This window comes from Bos grunniens, chromosome 8 (genome assembly GCF_055505025.1).
Source record: "Bos grunniens cultivar Pamir isolate PY7600 chromosome 8, Bosgru_T2T1.0, whole genome shotgun sequence".
NCBI lineage: Eukaryota > Metazoa > Chordata > Mammalia > Artiodactyla > Bovidae > Bos > Bos grunniens.
In genome coordinates, this window is record NC_141172.1 from 30,707,258 (window position 1) to 30,724,878 (window position 17,621).

General features: G+C 37.1%; 1 long non-coding RNA gene across 25 annotated transcripts in view; it reads left to right on the top strand.

Annotated features, from left to right (window-relative positions):
* The window catches only part of LOC147366889 (uncharacterized), a 1,020,561-nt gene that overhangs the window by 749,508 nt on the left and 253,432 nt on the right, over nucleotides 1-17,621 (top strand). For 13 of the 25 annotated variants that reach the window (XR_015169102.1, XR_015169109.1, XR_015169104.1 and 10 more), the window contains 2 exons: nucleotides 660-1,096; nucleotides 10,050-10,167. The exons of 2 other annotated variants lie outside the window; for them this stretch is intronic. This is a non-coding gene — a long non-coding RNA (uncharacterized LOC147366889). Of the gene's footprint in view, nucleotides 1-659; nucleotides 1,097-4,495; nucleotides 4,616-10,049; nucleotides 10,168-12,576; nucleotides 13,895-17,621 lie in introns of those variants that run through there. 10 more of the 25 variants (XR_015169118.1, XR_015169121.1, XR_015169116.1 and 7 more) reach the window with 5 other exon arrangements.

The window sequence follows — 17,621 nt, forward strand, 5'->3', positions numbered from 1 at the left end:
TCGGCCACTGTAGCCTACTAACCATATACTCTTTCAGGACAGAGAGATAAATTTCCATCTCATTTAAAACTCAACATTTTGGGGATATTTTGATTGTAGCAGCTCTTCTTGTAAACTATTGTAAAGTATTAATACATCCACAGAGTACCGTTAATTGGAGGAATATGGCCACAGTAAACAGTCCATCAACTTTTACGTTCTGCTTTCATAAGAGCTGACTTATGAGTACTAAAATTTCTCACAGTAAAGCTGTAATGATTTCCAGAGTTTGTGTAGCTTTCCAGGCTATTATAAGTGGAGTAGCAAAAAGGAGTGTGTTTCTAGTTGTGTTTTTTGTCTGTTTGTTTGTTTTAAAACAGAAGCCCCTTCACTGTTTTTTTCTTGCAGTTGGGATGGTTGATGGGAAACCATTAAATGAAATTCACACCCTGCCAGAAGATCTCACAACAGCATGATATTATGCTTCAGGAAAAGTATAAAGGGATTAGAAAACTAAGAAAAAACTACTAACCTTTCTTCAATGGCATTTTTCATTCTCTCACAGAGCTACCATACCCAGAGGGATATTTTAAAAGCTGAATTCTCAGCCCTTTGTAATAGCATAAGCATAACTTTTTAAGACTGGCCTGACATTCTGTAACATTTTTTTTTTCCTCCAGTGGAGATGTGAAGTCAATGGCAGCTTCATAGCTTTTTATTGAATGTCTTTTGAGCATGGACTACATCAGTTTCCTATGGAGCTTGACAAAGGAGAAATTTTGGCATTGAGAAGAACCTTTGGTGTTTTAGAAACAGAAAGCAACACGTATGCTTTAAAAATAGCAACTGTCTCGCCTGCCAAACCAACCCTGTGGTGCACGTATTTCTGTACTACAGACCTGTCTTCTTGAAACTCAAAGAAGAGAAACCAGTGGAGTCCTTTCTGGCTAAGAGATGATTACCCTGAATCTCTGTTAAAAGAAAGACCCATGACACTCCTCTCTCAATGAAAACTGTATGCCTCACTGATTCTCATGTTAATGCAGAGTTCTGTGTCCTTGCATATAAAAGCAATATTTGAAGGCTTTGAGAAATACACTAGACCTTGCGATGAAATGTAAGTATGAATGGTTATTTATTACAAGATGACAATTGATTTTACTGAGCACTATATGGTATATACTATGCTAAGCAGTGCTATGTTGTCATTAATCTTCAAGATTAGAGGATACAGAATATTAACTCTGTTTTACAAATGAGAAAACTTGAAGTTAAGTAATGGTTCCCAAGTTCCCTCAATATAACTGGTATATTTTAGCTATAGGTGCTAATTCAGGTCCGCCTAATTCCCAAATTCATGTTGTCTCCACTGTATTTTTCATCTAGATAAAGCAATAACAATCATTTGGCATCTGTGATATATATGGAATAAGTATTTGCCATTCAGATGACCAAATATATACTTCTCATGTGTATTTGGTCTTCATTCACAGCCACTGGCTCACAGCTCCTGAAACACCTGAGATTTCCTAAGTTAGAGAGTGGTAATGTAACTGAACCCAGATTCCATGTTCTCAGCTCATAAGCTAATAATTCAAGAGACAGGTGTCAGTTCAGTTCAGTCACTCATTCATGTCCGACCCTTTTTGAACCCACAGACTACAGTATGCCAGGCCTCCCTGTCCATCACCAATGCCTGGAGTTTACTCAAACTCATGTCCATTGAGTCGGTGATGTCATCCAACCATCTCATCCTCTCTTGTCTCCTTCTCCTCCTACCCTCAATCTTTCCCAGCATCAGGATCTTTTCCAATGAGTCAGTTCTTTGCATCAGGTGGCCAAAGGATTGGAGTTTCAGCTTCAGCATTAGTCCTTCCAAAGAATATTCAGGACTGATTTCCTTTAGGATGGACTGGTTGGATCTCCTTGCAGTCCAAGGGACTCTCAAGAGTCTTCTCCAACACACAGTTCAAAAGCATCAATTCTTCGGTGCTCAGCTTTCTTTATAGTCCAGCTCTCACATCCATACATGACCACTGGAAAAACCGTAGCTTTGCCTAGATGAACCTTTGTTGGCAAAGTAATGTCTCTGCTTTTTAAAATGCTGTCTAGGTTGGTCATAACTTTTCTTCCAAGGAGCAAGCATCTTTTAATTTCATGGCTGCAGTCACCATCTGCAGTGATTTTGGAGCCCCCCAAAATAGTCTGTCATTGTTTCCACTGTTTCCTCATCTATTTTCCATGAAGTGTGGGACCAGATGCCATGATCTTAGTTTTCTGAATGTTGAGTTTTGAGCCAACTTTTTCACTCTCCTCTTTCACTTTACTCAAAAGGCTTTTTAGTTCTTCTTTACTTTCTGCCATAAGGGTGGTGTCATCTGAGGTTATTGATATTTCTCCTGGCAATCTTAATTCCAGTTTGTGCTTCATCCAGCCCAGAAAAGTGTAGGTAGAGAGTAAAGGTGCTTTAATCAGAAAACTCAGTGATCTGGGGAGAAGGTGGGCTCATATCCAGATAACAACTCTGAAGATTATGCTTAGCCATGACAGTTTTTAAAAGGAAAAATGGAGCAGGATGAAGAATCTCAGTGACTCATCAAGGCAGGAGGTTGGGTTATGCATCATTCTCCATTGAGTGCAGACTGACTCTTCTTCAGATGATACCTTGCCTGCATGATCTGCCGCAGGATTGGTTAGGGGTCTGTTGAGGGTAGAGAGCCAGTTAATTTTTAACTGCTTACTTTGTCATTCTTCTTTTATCTAGGAGAAGAATCAGAAGGTTAAACAGAGCATGGTGTGCATTCAGGAGTACATAAAGCAGGAGTTGGTTTCAATTATTTAGTGATCTCATTTCTATAATTAGGTTCTTTAAAGTTAGAAGGGAACAGAAATGGGCCCGCAGGAAGGGACAAAAAAGCTGCTTTCAATAACAGTGTCATTTGACTCCACTTAAATGAGAACTGGTTGCCAAGGAAACCAATCATGTGATCAGAGGTTGGAACTTTAAGTCCCATCCTAAGACCTCCTTGCATGAACGAAGAGGAGCTGGAGGTTGAGGGGCCAATGATTTCCTCAATCATGCCTTTGTGATGAAGCCTCCACAGAAAATCCAAAAGCAGAAATTTTAGAGAGCTTCTGTGTTTGAAATGGAGATACAGGGAGACTGGCTTGTCTGGAGAGAACATGGGAACTGATTGCTCTTCCCCATAACTTTGCCATAAATATTTTTTCCTTCTGGCTGCTCCAGAGTTATGTATAGGCTTCTGGAAGCTTCTAGGCTGGGGAAACAGAATAGTTCCAGATGCCATCTTCCTGGGCCCCATGTTCCATGAAGACAGAAGCTCTTTTGTTCAGGACCTCAGCCTGTGTTTCTCTCTGTCTGGCTGTTGATTCATGTTCTTTAATATCCTTTATGTGTGTATGTGTGTATTAGTTGCTGAGTTATGTCTTACTCTTTGCGACTCCTCTGTCCATGAAATTCTCCAGGCCAGAATACTGGAGTGGGTTGCCATTCCCTTCTTCAAGAGATCTTCCCAACCCAGGGATCAAACCTCCTGCACTGGAGGCAGATTCTTTACCATCTGAGCCGCCAGGGAAGCCTTGATATCTTTCATAATAAACAATAATTTGTGAGTAAACAGATTTTATGACATTTGTGAGTAAACAGATTTTATGACATTTATGAGCCACAAAGAGGGGAACCTAAGGAGGGATTCATGGCAATCTGTGATTTATAGTCAGTCAGTCAGAAGTATAGGCAACAACCTAGGCTTGCAGTTGAAGTTTGGAGTGAAGTGTGGTCTTTTTGGATGGAACCCTTTATAAGTGGGATACAGTGCTGCCTCAGGGTCAATAGTTCCAGGATTGTGTTGAATTTTGGGAAACCTAGCTGGTGTCTGAGCATTACTCGATGTGGAGAAACTAATGACTTCACACACATTTTAATTAGTAGTAGAATAACTTTTTAGCATCTTAAGTACTAGTTACCAATTTCACTAAAGAGAACTAAGAACTTTGTATTAAAGGAATGTAATGATCAAGAACTGTACAATCATAGACTTTTCCCCATCTCTTTAAGCCTTACCTAACAGTTTTGAACTGATGTTCACAATAACCATGGTATCTTAAAAGCTTACAGCGGGCCATAAACCTCTTAAGAAACAATTACAATAAGAATTATCCTTGATAATTTTTTTTTATCCTTGGTAACACAATTTTATAGTTATTTTGCTTCTCTACTAGAATCCCCAGAATACCAAAAAGCAAAAAGCACGGTAAGGAAAAAATAATGGCAAAATAAACATGATATAAAACAACAGAAACAAAGCTAAAGTAATACTTTCAAGAATAACATTTTCAAAAGAAAGAAGAGTTCCCTAAACATAAGAACACAATGCTGACTGAACAAAAAACAGTAACAACAAACAGATGAGCATTTTGTTTTCATAAAGGAATTGTAAGAGACAGAACCTTGGAAGCATCTTGCATCACTTTTTGTTTCTCCTGATTTTCCTAGCAACAGAGTGAATACAGTTACAACTGTAGAGCCAGAGCTTCGGATTTTTTGAGTCAAAGCCCAGCTCTCAGCAAATGAATTTTGTTTTCAACTAATAGCCTGGCATCAAGGTACTTGCAGGTAAAGAGCCAGAAATTAAGCTAAGAGATAAAGAAGCCTTGAAAGTAAAAGTAAAACCATGAGAAGCTGCATAATTGAATCAAAAACCAAATAACAAATAGAGTATATATATATATTTTTTTTTTTTTTTTTTTTTTGAAGTCCAGAGGTCCTACTCCATGCTGGACATTCTTTCTGTAAACAGACAACTATTTCATTAGTTAAATATATAACCTCAGTGACATGTGATAAACTGATACAATATCACCTGTAAATAGCAAGGATTGGCATAGCTTAGGATTTAGAAAAACATATTTACTCTCCATACCCCATTCTAGGCTGCCTTTTCTTAACAGTCTGTTTTCCCCTTTCAGTATACTGTGTCCCCCCAGAATTCATATATTGAATCCTAATACCCATTGTGGTGATGTTTGGAGGTGGGACCTTTGGGAAGCCGTCAGATAAGGAGGGCAAAGCCCTCATAAATTGCTCTAGTGTCTTTATAAAACAGATTCTGGAGAGCTACCTCATTCTCCACTCCTATGTAAGGACATGCCTAGAAGATGGCTGCCCATGATAGCAGGCCCCCATGGGAAGTTAAACTGCTGGTGACTCGATCTTGAACTTCCCAGGCTCCAGAACTGTGAAAAATAAATTTCTGTTATTTATTTATTAATTCCACATGCCACATGGCATGTGGAATCTTAGTTCCCCAACTAGGGACCAAACCTGAACCCTCTGCATTGGAAACATGGAATCTTAACAACCGTACCGCCAGGGAGGTCCCAATTTCTGTTACTTATAAGCTACCTAGTCAATGGTATTCTTGCTGTGCTTAGGTCACTCAGTCATGTCTGACAAGAGTTGCAAGGTTGCAAAGATGCAACCCCATGGACTGTAGCCCACCAGGCTCTTCTGTCCATGGAATTCCTCAGGCAAGAATACTAGAATGGGTTGCCTCGCCCTCCTTGAGGGGATCTTCCCAACCCAGGGATGAACCCAGATCTCCTGCATTGCAGCTGGGTTCTTTACCATCTGAGCCACCAGGGAACCCCAGTATTCTTGCTATATGGACTTGCTGTCCATATAGCAATTTTGATACAATTATGCAGCTTCTCATGGTTTTACTTTCACTTTCATGCCCTTCTTGCTAAATGGACTAAGATGTTGCCCTTAGAAAAATTGCCCATAGCAATGCATTAAATCTCCATCTCTGTAAACTGCATAAATATGGAAAGCCTAGACTTTACTCTTGAGATATTCTCTGAGACACTTTTTTTCCAATTATATACTACAGTATTATTAGCTGTACATACACCTCAAAACAATCTTATAAGTGAAAGTTTGTACCCTTTGAACAACATCTTCCCATTTTCCCTCACATTTAGTCCTGGGAATCACCACTCTGCTCTCTGTTTCCCTGAGTCTGGCTTTTTTGGATTCCGTATATGTATATAGTATTTGTCTTTCTCTGATTCTTTTCACTTAGCATAATGCCTTCTAGTTTCATTCAGGTTGTCATAAATAGCAGGATTTCCTTTTCTCAGGGCTCGATAATATTCTATTGTATAAATATACCATATCTACTTTATTCATTCATTCATTGACAGACACATTGTTTTATATCTTTGCTATTGTAAATAATGTGCAGAGAATATGGGGCTCTGAATATCTCTGAGATCCTGCTTTCAATTCCTTTGGAATTTTTTTTAATCATGAAAAGATGTAATGTTTTGTCAAATGATTTGCCTACATCTATTAAGATGATCATATTATTTTTATCTCTTATTCTATACATGTGGTGTATACCATTTATTGATTTGTGGATATTAAGCCAGTCTTGAATCTCAGGGTTACATCCCACTTTATTATGATTAATGATCCTTTAATGTGCTGTTGAAATCAATTAGATAATACTTTGTTAAGAAGTTTTACATTGATTTTCATCAGGCATACTGGTCAGTAATTTTCTTGTAATGTCCTTATCAGTCTTTAGTATCAGGGTAATATAGGGCTTAGACTTCCCACATGGTACAGTGGTAAAGAATCCACCTGCTAAAGCAGGAGACACAAGAGACATGAGTTTGATTCCTGGATTGGGAAGATCCCCTGGAGGAGGAAATGGCAACCCACTCCAATATCCTTGCTTGGAAAATCCCATGACTGAGTAACTGAGTACACACATATGTCTCATAAAATGACCTTGGAGTTGTTGCTTACTCTTCAGTTTTTTTGAAGGATTTTAAATGAATTAGCATAACTTCTCGGAGAAGGCGATGGCACCCCACTCCAGTACTCTTGCCTGGAAAATCCCATGGACGGAGGAGCCTGGAAGGCTGCAGTCCATGGGGTCGCTAGGAGTCGGACACGACTGAGCGACTTCACTTTCACTTTTCACTTTCATGCATTGGAGAAGGAAATGGCAACCCACTCCAGTGTTCTTGCCTGCAGAATCCCGGGAACGGGGGAGCCTGGTGGGCTGCCGTCTATGGGGTCGCACAGAGTCGGACACGACTGAAGCGACTTAGCAGCAGCAGCAGCAGCAGCATTACTTCTTTAAATATTTGGTAACATTCACCAGTGCAATCACCTAGTTTTCTTTCCTATGTAGGGAAGTTTTTTCATTACTGATTTATCTCCTCTTACATCATTTGTCATGTTTTCTATTTCTTCATGATTTAATCATCATAGGTTTATGTTTCTAGTAATATATTGATTTCTTCTTTGTTATCAAGTTCGTGGTTATATATTTATAATAGTTTCTCATGATCCTTTGTATTTCTGTCTTATATATTGCAGTATGTCCTTTTTCATTTCTGATTTTATTTTTTCTGAGTTACTTTAGTTAAAGTTTTGTCAATTTTCTCTTAAAAATACAGCTTTTTAATTGTCTTGATCTTTTCTATTGTTTCTATGGTCTCTATTTCATGTATTTATACTCAGATCTTTGTTACATCTTTCCTTCTGTGAGTTTTTTCTTCTAGTTCTTTTTGGCATGAGATTTTTTATTTGTTATCTTTCTTGTTTCTACTAAAAACAGATACATCTACTAATGCCATCTTATTGTTTTCTAGTTGTTTTGCAGTTCCATTTCTTTTTCTTCTTTATAAATTGATGACTTTCCATTATGATTCTTTTCTTCTTATCTTTGGGTTATCTATCATAGATTTATGCCTTGTGGTTCCCATGAGGCTTCAATAAAACATTGAAGCCTCATTATATTTCTCAGTGTAACAGTTGAACTTCAGTTGCACTCAAAGCCTCTATTCTTCTGTTCCCCCTTTGACATTTTTGATGTCTCCATACCTCTTTTTATATTGTGTATTCATTAAAAAATTGTAGAAACTATAGCTACTATTTTGTTCTTTTAGCAAACTTAATTAGTTATCAAACCACCATTTTATAGTATTGGAGTATTTGACCATATGCTTATCAGTGTATTGTATATTTTCATATATCTGCAATTAATTAATTAGTGTGCTTTTGATTCAACTTGAAGAATTCCTCTCAGGATTCCTTGTAAGGCAGATTTAGTGGCATTGAACACCTTCAGCCTTCTTTTTTTTAACTAAAGGAATTCTTTATTTTGCCTTAAATTCTGAAAGACAGTTTTTCTGGCTAAGATATTCTTGGATGGTATTTTCTTTGTTTTAGCACTTTGATTATATCACCCCATATTCTCCTGGCCTTCTGAGAGTCTGCTTCAAGGGCTCTGCTGAGAAATCTGCTGGTATTCTTAAGAGGGGTTATCTTTTATGAAAGAGGGTTTTTTTTTGTTATTTATTTATTTATTTTGCTGCTTTTAAATTCTTTTGTTTTAGACAGTTTTATTATAAGTTTTGATGCAAATTGTTTTGGACTGAAATTTTGAGATTACCTGTTATCTTCATGAGCCTGTATGTCTAGATCTATCCCCAGAATTGAAAAGTTCTCAGCCATTATTTCTTTAAATGGGCTTTCTACTGCTTTCTATTCTCTTTTCTTTCTGGGACTCCAGTGATGCATATATAATTTTTTTTTATAGTATTCAAGTAGTACATAGACTTTCTTCATTGCAGATTATTATTATTCACCCCTCTGATTACATAATTTCAGTTGCTCTGCCTTGAGTCTCACTAGTTCTTTCTTCTGCTTGTTCAGGTTCACTATTGAAACTTTCTGTTGAATTCTTCAGTTCACACATTGCATCTTTAGCTCCAAAATTTCTGTTTTGTTCTTTTTTGTTTTTCACCTGTTTGCTGAACTTTTCAATGTGTTCTTGCATTGTTTTTCTGTTATTGTTTATATGTATTCTCTGATCACTCTCTGATTCCTGTATAGCAGTTATTTTGAATTCTTTATTAGGCAGTTTCAGAATGTTCTTTTCTTTGTAGCCAGTTCCTGGATGATTACTGTATTACTTTGGTGGGGACATAGTTCCCTGAATCTTTTGGGTCCTTGTAGATTCACAAAGGCACCTGTGCATTTGAAGAAGCATTCACCTTTTCCAAGTTTTACGGACTGACTTTTGTAAGGGAAACTTTTCACCTATGGGTGGCAGAATGCTAGATGATGCTGTGACCCTGGGTCTAGTGGTGCAGAATGTCATGTGCAGGACTATATGGCAGCAATGGGTCGGGGTGGGCATGATGTTTTTCCAGCTCTGACCACTGTGGTTCACAGTATCAACAACTATGTGGTTCTTGTCACACAGAATTGCAGAGGATCCACAATAGTTGTAAGAGCTGTTTTGATTCTAGGTGGCACCTCTAGATCCAGTAACATTGGACCAAGTCAAGCAGTGATAGTAGCTGAAGCAAGTGGTGTGCACATTCTCAGCCGTGGGGGCCAGCTGCAAGTGCGTATGTGGCAGCAGGGGCTAGTTGTAGACATACAGAGATGGAGGTCTGTGCCAACTCTGGGCTCAGAGTTAGGGTGCTCTTCTGTGGCTACACCCATTCCCCTGTGTCCCAGTAGAGCCCAAGACGGGTATCAGTCTGGTGCCATGTGGATGCATATCTGGAGGGGCTGGTCTCAAGCACAGACCTGGTGATATAGGCGTCAGTCAGAAGGTAAAGCTTTTGGCTGGTATCTTGTACTTGCATACCTGCAGAAGCCTGAACTGGCTACAAAATGGCTTCTCGCTTAGATAGGTAGAGATATTGGGAGGAACTTAGCTGGCATCTTATACTTGCACAGCAGTAGGAAACTTGTATGGCTGCCAACGTGGGTCCTGGGTTCTGGCAGCAATGTGGTGGTGAGGGAGTATGCAGGCACTCAGGTAGCTCATACCAGCAAGGACAGATAACTTTGGGGGCACATGGTGGTGAGTTTTGCAGTGGAACCATGAGATCGTGCTGGCAACTGACTACCTCAGAGGCAAAATCTGCCGAGTTTATCTTCAGAGAAGGTTTTCATGAACTATAACTCCCATGCATGTCTGCTAACAGACTCTGATTTTCTTTCTTGTTCGTAGCTGGCTTAGTATGTCTCAGCTTTGCCAGTCTAAATGGAGTGAAACTGAAGCTGAATCTTCGTATTGTGCCCTACATTCAAAGCTGGAGAGGCTGATCACTCACCCACTTCTTTTTCTGGTAAGAGAAAAATCTTTCAAGCTGGAAAGTTCCTTATTGGCCTTGAAGGGAAATGGCTTGGGAGATGGGAGGATGTGGGTGAAATGAAGTTGCCTTCTTTCTCTTATGTCCTAAAATGTCCTAAGTGAATTTTAGACCTTGCCTGGAGTTTTTATTCATGGGTAGCTGTTCAGTCATTGGTCTTTGCGGGGAGACAATAAAGCTAGATTCTCCTGCATGACTGTTTTTAGGAGATGGTATTCTTGCTTGTAGTTTCTTATGTGAGGTTACTCAGATGTTAGCTGGGCCTGTACTCAATCAAAGGTTCATCTGGGCTGTATGCAGATGTCTCTTGACTAAGCTGATGTTGGCTATTCATTGGATGCTTATCTAAAACTTTCAAAGAAAGAGACTTATTATGTGTGGCTTATTCTTGGGTCGTGAACTAACTGTAAGTTGGGGCCTGGGTTTAAATGGAGTGTTCTAAGAACAGGAGTTTTAAAATCAAGTATTCCAAGAAGTAGGTGGAGGAAGCTGCCAAGTTAGGTAAGGACTATTTCTAGAACTGGTACAGCATCATTTCTTCCATAATCTTTTCGTCAAATCAGTCACTGACCATCTAGAGTCAAAGGGGTAGAGATAATGGATTTGCTTTCTTAGTGGAGAAGTGGCAAGATTCCAAAGATCATATGGAATGGTTAATGTTGCAGCCATTTAATGGAAAACAAAATATGCCACAGTAGGGATATTGGATTTTATTTGAAAGGTGCTTCTGAGGTACCAGAGTGTTTCTGAGTTGGGAAAAGATAGAAGAGGACTTGTTTTTATATTTTAATTTTTTTGTTGTTGAGATACAGTTTAGTAGAGCACTGTAGAAAAATAGAGGTTAAGAAATTGTCAAGAAACTCACTCCTTTAAAGGAGATGAATTAGTGACTTGGATCATGGTGTTAAGAATGGAGATGGCAATGCAAGGTTAGACTGTGTTTTTATTGGATGGATTAGATGTGAATTTGGGAAATATCAGGATCAATTATTTTTAAACCATGAGCTGTAAGTGCATCTAGATTGTAAGCTTATATAAAGAAGAAAAGAAGCTACTGAGACCTGGGTCATTCAGTGTTGGAGAAATGAAGAAAAGGATTTGAGTAATCAAGAGTGTCACTCTGCTATAACAGTCACCTAAGCATTCTTACTGACGAAATAATAGACTATCCCTTCTCAACCCCAGCCTTCCTTATCCAATCCATTTAATTCTGCATTTATAATGATCTTCATAAAAGTAGCAGTAGTTAGTCACATAATTTTATGATTTTCCTTCCCATTTAAAACCATTTGTCAATTATTAGGTTATAGCTCAAAGATCTTAGCTTTTTTGAACTATAAGTCCCTGTGGGATATCCCAGGCTCATCTGCAAATACTCTTCTCTTTTCTACCTATACCACCTACAGTAGGTTATACTGAGCATGTCCATCAGGCTCAGTCTGCTTGGCTGCTCGTCCTTCTGCTAAGTTCACCCCTTTTCATCCCCTTTATCAGTTTGACCTCTCATATAACATTTCCACTTACATGCCATGTGTCTTGAAACTAGATCATATCCCTTTGTTTTAGCTCTCATAGCTCCCTATATATTGCTTCAAAGAAATGGAAATACCTAGTTGTATTATTCTGTATTTATTGAATTAATAAATACCTGTTATGATCATTAAACTTCAACAAAACAGGCCCCATATTTCTTTGACTCAATTTTTGTCCAAAGTCTTATACATGTCTGACACTATATTTATAGATAAACTTTGTATAAAATCTCTTGACCTCTAAAAGAGATGTGGGACTTAAGGATTAAATAACATAGGAACATGAAGCTACACTATAACTTGGTTAATAATCCTGGACTCACAGTGCTACTCCTATCTGTGAGGTTTTCTGAAAAGTAAACATAGCATCTCAAATAAATCTCAGCAGAATCATGCTTGGAATTCCACTTAATTGGCTACTAACTAATCTACTTTCTCATAAAGCTGGTTTGTTAGACAATGTTGGCAGGTCAGTGTTGCCAGGCACAAGGATACCTGGGCTCATTTTCAAGGACCTACAAGCTTTTTGCGCAGAGTTCATGCTTTTAATCAAACCACAACCCCTTTTTATTTTCCAACACATTATCCTGAACTCTTTTTCCTATTTCTATTTTAAGACAACCTGCCTTTTCCTCATCCCCCATCTGCATGAGTTACAAACATTTTCGCAGTACCTCCAGCAAGTTAAGACTTTTCCTTCAACCATAGCCACGTGTGGTAATATTTTCTCCTAAGGCAGTTAAGGCTTTTATCATTTCAGTTTGAGACAGAGGTAACTTGAAACACAGTCTCTGGGCATTGAAAATATGATGGATGTCTTGTTTGTCTCAATTATGCCTGCCTTGTATTTCAGGTATGCACCTAATAGCCTGCCTTGTTAAAAACTGTGAGTCAAGTGGAGTCGCTAAGGCTCAGCAGCAAAAGTTCAGCTGCAAACTGATCACTCGCCATTGCTCACACCCTTAATTCCCAAATGGCAGCTATATTTGTGTTGAATTGGTTTCTTTCAGTTCTTAAATATTTTTTAAACATTCTTCATATCAATTTTAATCAGAGTATGTCTTTCACCTTACAGTGATTCTATTTTCCTCATCCTCATTTTTTATTTTTTTACTAAAATATTTAATCATAATTATTTGTTGCTTACTCATAAATATCACCTCATATTTTTCCACTTGCTGAAATATGAAATTAGAATTATTATCCTCATTTCACCTTTAGAAAAACTGTATTTTCAAGCAAACTGTTATATCCATTTTTACATATATTTGAAAGATTGTCAAGAACACTAGAATCTGGAAATAGGTATCAAAATATAGATCTAGTCTGATAACTGTTTATAGATAATGTATATATATTTATAAATTATTCGACATTTCATATGCTAAATCTGAATCAGCATAGGAATTTTAAAAGTATCTTTTGATGTTTAAAATCCACAGAAAAGATGCAGATTCACAATGTTTTTAAAAGAGATGTAAACTGCTATATGTTTAATATGTTTGAAGAATCTAGTCTATGAAATATTAATTGTGAAATCACAGTTTCTCACAAGTAAACATCATTGTAAATTTTTGGAGTAAATTTTTGGCAAGTAGAAATTCAATCCTGTAACTTAACATGACAACAGTGGAGTAAAGGAGGTAAGAACAGTTACAGAGCTGAAATTTGCAACCATGTACAGTCTGAAAAATCAGCAATTCTGAATTGTTCATTAAGTGTTGTCAGTACTTTATTTTTGAAAATTGACCCTCTGAAGTGACAAGAGTCAAAGTTTGTTATAAGTTTCAAGAGAGTTTCTGGGTATGTATATTTAAGTAGCTATTGCACAATGATGAATACTGATTGTAGAGTAATAAGAGATTTTATTATAGCAAAAAGCAGTATTTGAAAAAGGAAGTAATTCTGTCATAATAATCTGTGACTATGGGGTTGTGATTAGGACAAAGCTAGTTTTGTGACAGAAAGTGCTGAATTTTTTTGTGGACATAAGCTTCCATGCGAAAAAGTACTTATATAGAATATTTTATTTCTTTCAATTTAGTTTTTCCACTTTTTTATACACAATATAATTAACAAGTGAGAATCTGCCCACATCACACCAGCAGAGAACAGAATAACAGAGCTTTAAATGTATTTTAACACCTGACTTTTCAGTTAATAAAGCCATCCAAATGGTAAAATTCTGCACTCTTGCTTTGTGTTTCAGCCAATTAATTTACATAAGTTAAATTAACAGGTCTTAAAAAAGCATCTTTCTCCTAACACACAGTGCTGGTGGGTGCCAGTCTCACAGCTAAGAAGAGCAACTGTTTTGGGTCACGAATTTTAAAAGTGATCATTCATTTTAGGAAAGTATGTCCCTAATAAATAGCCCACACTAATTTTTAAAAATGTTTATTTTTCACAACTGATGATTTTCCCTCTGGGTGGTAATTCTTGAAAATTATGGGTGTTGGTACATCATCTAGGAATCTATAAAATGTATAGTGTAGCTACAGTGATGCATTTATTCTTGATACAGATTAAAATTTAAAGTGCTTTTTCAGAAAGCCCTAACAAATGAAATAATTGAATGGAAGCCTATATTTTATTTTGTCTGTTTCTGTAAGCTAGTAATATAGGCAAGTCATCCCCAAGTGACTGGTTACTTTGCACCATAGTCAGTCATTTTTAATTCATGATATTTTCCAGTGATAGGATTTTCCTAGTGTTGTGAAGAAATTGTTCAGTATCTTTAGATGCAGGGGAAGTTCACTTGAGCATCTGAGTTCTTTGCTGTCTTTTCTGTTGAGCATCTTCCTGTTTGGTCCCATTGGCTTGCTCATAGTCATACTGGTTCATTCTCAGACCTAAATAAAGTCCCTTTATTGTAATGAATAATCATTACAGTGTAATAATCATTGTAGTATAATGATAATCATGCCCACCATTTTTACAGTTGCTTTTACTGTAACTTCAGAGACCACTCAGACTTTTTTTTCTTATTTAACTTAAAGGCAGGCTCTAACATAAACTTAAAATTCAGAGTATTTATGAGTTTCCTAATTCCCAATCTTGGAGGCTTCCAAAATTTCAAAACTAGAAGAAACATGCATAAATGGTCCCATTATTGACAATTGATTGTTTTCATTTTCTCTACCTTTCTTCTTTTTTCATAAAGCTAAGGGAATAGCTTGGCAAATCTTGTGATTGACGGAAATAAATATCACCCCCATGCTTGGGATCCTATTATTCTTTCTACTGAAGGGAGAGTTATCATTTCTTAACAATACTTACAAGGTCATGACTTCCTTTTTAGTCCCATTTTGAATCACCGTTGTAAATTCTCAATGACCCCCTCACAATGCTTTTCTTTTGGTCACCTTGATGTGCACCATTTCATAAGTGTTTGATACTCTCTTCTCTGATATACCTACCTGATATCGAGTTCTTCTCCTTTGAGTGCTTCTCCTTTTCTGTATCTATTGCCATTTCTCCAGGCAAACAGCTACTTAAGCTGTTGGGAGCAACATTTTTGTTACTAGGCTGCCTCCTCTGAGAGCTCTAAGCTACCTTTGCAGACCAGGCAGGCTTTCCCTGGACTCTCTGTGCCCTCTCCTTGATTCTCCTCTAGCCGCCAGAGTCTATACTCATTAATGTTGGCTCTGTGTATTCTAGGCTTCAATGACAATCCCATTTTCTGGCTAGATAGAACTCCTTCAAGAATTTCACATTGATTGGCCAGGACATGGAAACAACCTAGATGTCCATCAGCAGATGAATGGATAAGAAAACTATGGTACATATACACAATGGAGTATTACTCAGCCATTAAAAAGAATACATTTGAATCAGTTCTAATGAGGTGGATGAAACTGGAGCCTATTATACAGAGTGAAGTAAGCCAGAAAGAAAAACACCAATACAGTATACTAACGCATATATATGGAATTTAGAAAGATGGTAACAATAACCCTGTGTACGAGACAGCAAAAGAGACACTGATGTATAGAACAGTCTTATGGACTCTGTGGGAGAGGGAGAGGGTAGGAATTTGGGAGAATGGCATTGAAACATGTAAAATATCATGTATGAAACGAGTTGCCAGTCCAGGTTCGATGCACGATACTGGATGCTTGGGGCTAGTGCACTGGGACGACCCAGAGGGATGGTATGGGGAGGGAGGACGGAGGAGGGTTCAGGATGGGGAACACATGTATGCCTGTGGCGGATTCATTATGGTATTTGGCAAAACTAATACAATTATGTAAAGTTTAAAAATAAAATAAAATTAAAAAAATTAAAAAAAATAAAATTGGAAAAAAAAATAAAATTGGAAAAAAAAAAAAGAATTTCACATTGACTAAATCTTGATTTGTAATCATTCTAGAAAGCATGGTACATTATTTGCTGCCTCCATTGCTCACCAAATACTAATTTCTTAATCCTTTTAATCTGATTTTCTTTCTTATTTATTTATTTGACTTTCTTATTTATTTATTTTTATAGCGCATGCAGCAGGATCTTAGTTCCCCAACCAGGGATCAAACCTTTGTATTGGAAGGCAGATTGTTAACCACTGGGCCACCAGGGAAGTCCCTAATCTGGTTTTCATCCCTACCTCTTGGAACTTAATCTTCTAACACAGTCTTTTCAGTTGTCAGTCCAATTTTCTCCTCTTTTTCCACCTTCATTAACTTCATTATAGAAGGCAACACAATTGGCCATTTCATTCTTTTTAAAAATATTGCTTTATCTAAATCATAATAAATACCTTTCCTTGTTGCTTTTTCTTTACATTCTCAAGTATTGCTATTCCTCAGATTTCTCCTGGGGGATATTCTCTTTGCTAGCTTTCAGTTAGAGATTTCGTTCAAGTCTGTGGCCTCAGTTCTCTCATCAATGTGCTGGACCCTAAAATTACTCCTGCCAGTCTGAGTTTTCTCGAGTTTTAGTGTGCAATTCCCAATTTGCAGTGATTCCTCAGATAGTTCCATTTAAATGTTTTGCTTCTTTGAGTTTAACAGGCTTTTAAAATATTTCTCCCTGCTCACTAGATGAGTTCATCTTAAATTTCCAATTCTCAAAGCTGCCTGGAGTTAAAAGCTTTTCTATGTTGATAGCTAGTTCTTATTCGGTTTTAACTTTTCCATCCTTAAATCCTAATGACTATTCCTTCAGGATTTCTCATGTGCATATTGTCTTTCCTTTCTTCTAATATCACTATAGTTGGAATGTTAGTTATCTTTTCCCCATATTAAAAAAAAAAGAAAAAATCCCCAATTTAACTGACATTTCCATTTCTGCTTTTTCATTATTACTCTGATAAAAAATTATCTTCAGAAAGTTTAAATGAATTTCCATTTAGAGAAATGGAAAGCATCAAATTAAAATACCTAAATCTAGCATTACAAAGTCTAAACAATCTTGTCCCAAGCAACCTATTGTATACACCTCTCATCATTGCCTTTCTCAAAGTCATTGAATCAGTCTAACATCATTCTCAGTAAATCCTATGTGGGTTTGTTTTTGTTTTTCCTTTGAGATATGTTTATACTCTTCACTCCAATAGATAATGTGTTTATCATGGTCTCTGCATCTCTTTCTTAGGTATTGACTTGGTAATTTTCCTTTATAAAAACTTTCTTAGCTTATTTTCAGATTATAGTCCACACTCATATATTACCCTCTGAGGCAAGAATTCATAATTTATTTCTTTTATTTATCATCCTGGAAACATAGTGCATCTCATGTATAAACACTTATTAAATACTAGTTGATTTCATTTGGCTATGAATGGAATATGATATCTAATTTGATTAATATTTTAAATTGAAAAAGTATGTATGCTTGGGAATTTGGAATCATTATTAAGGGAGATAAAAAAAGAAACCAAATTTTAACCATTACCATATA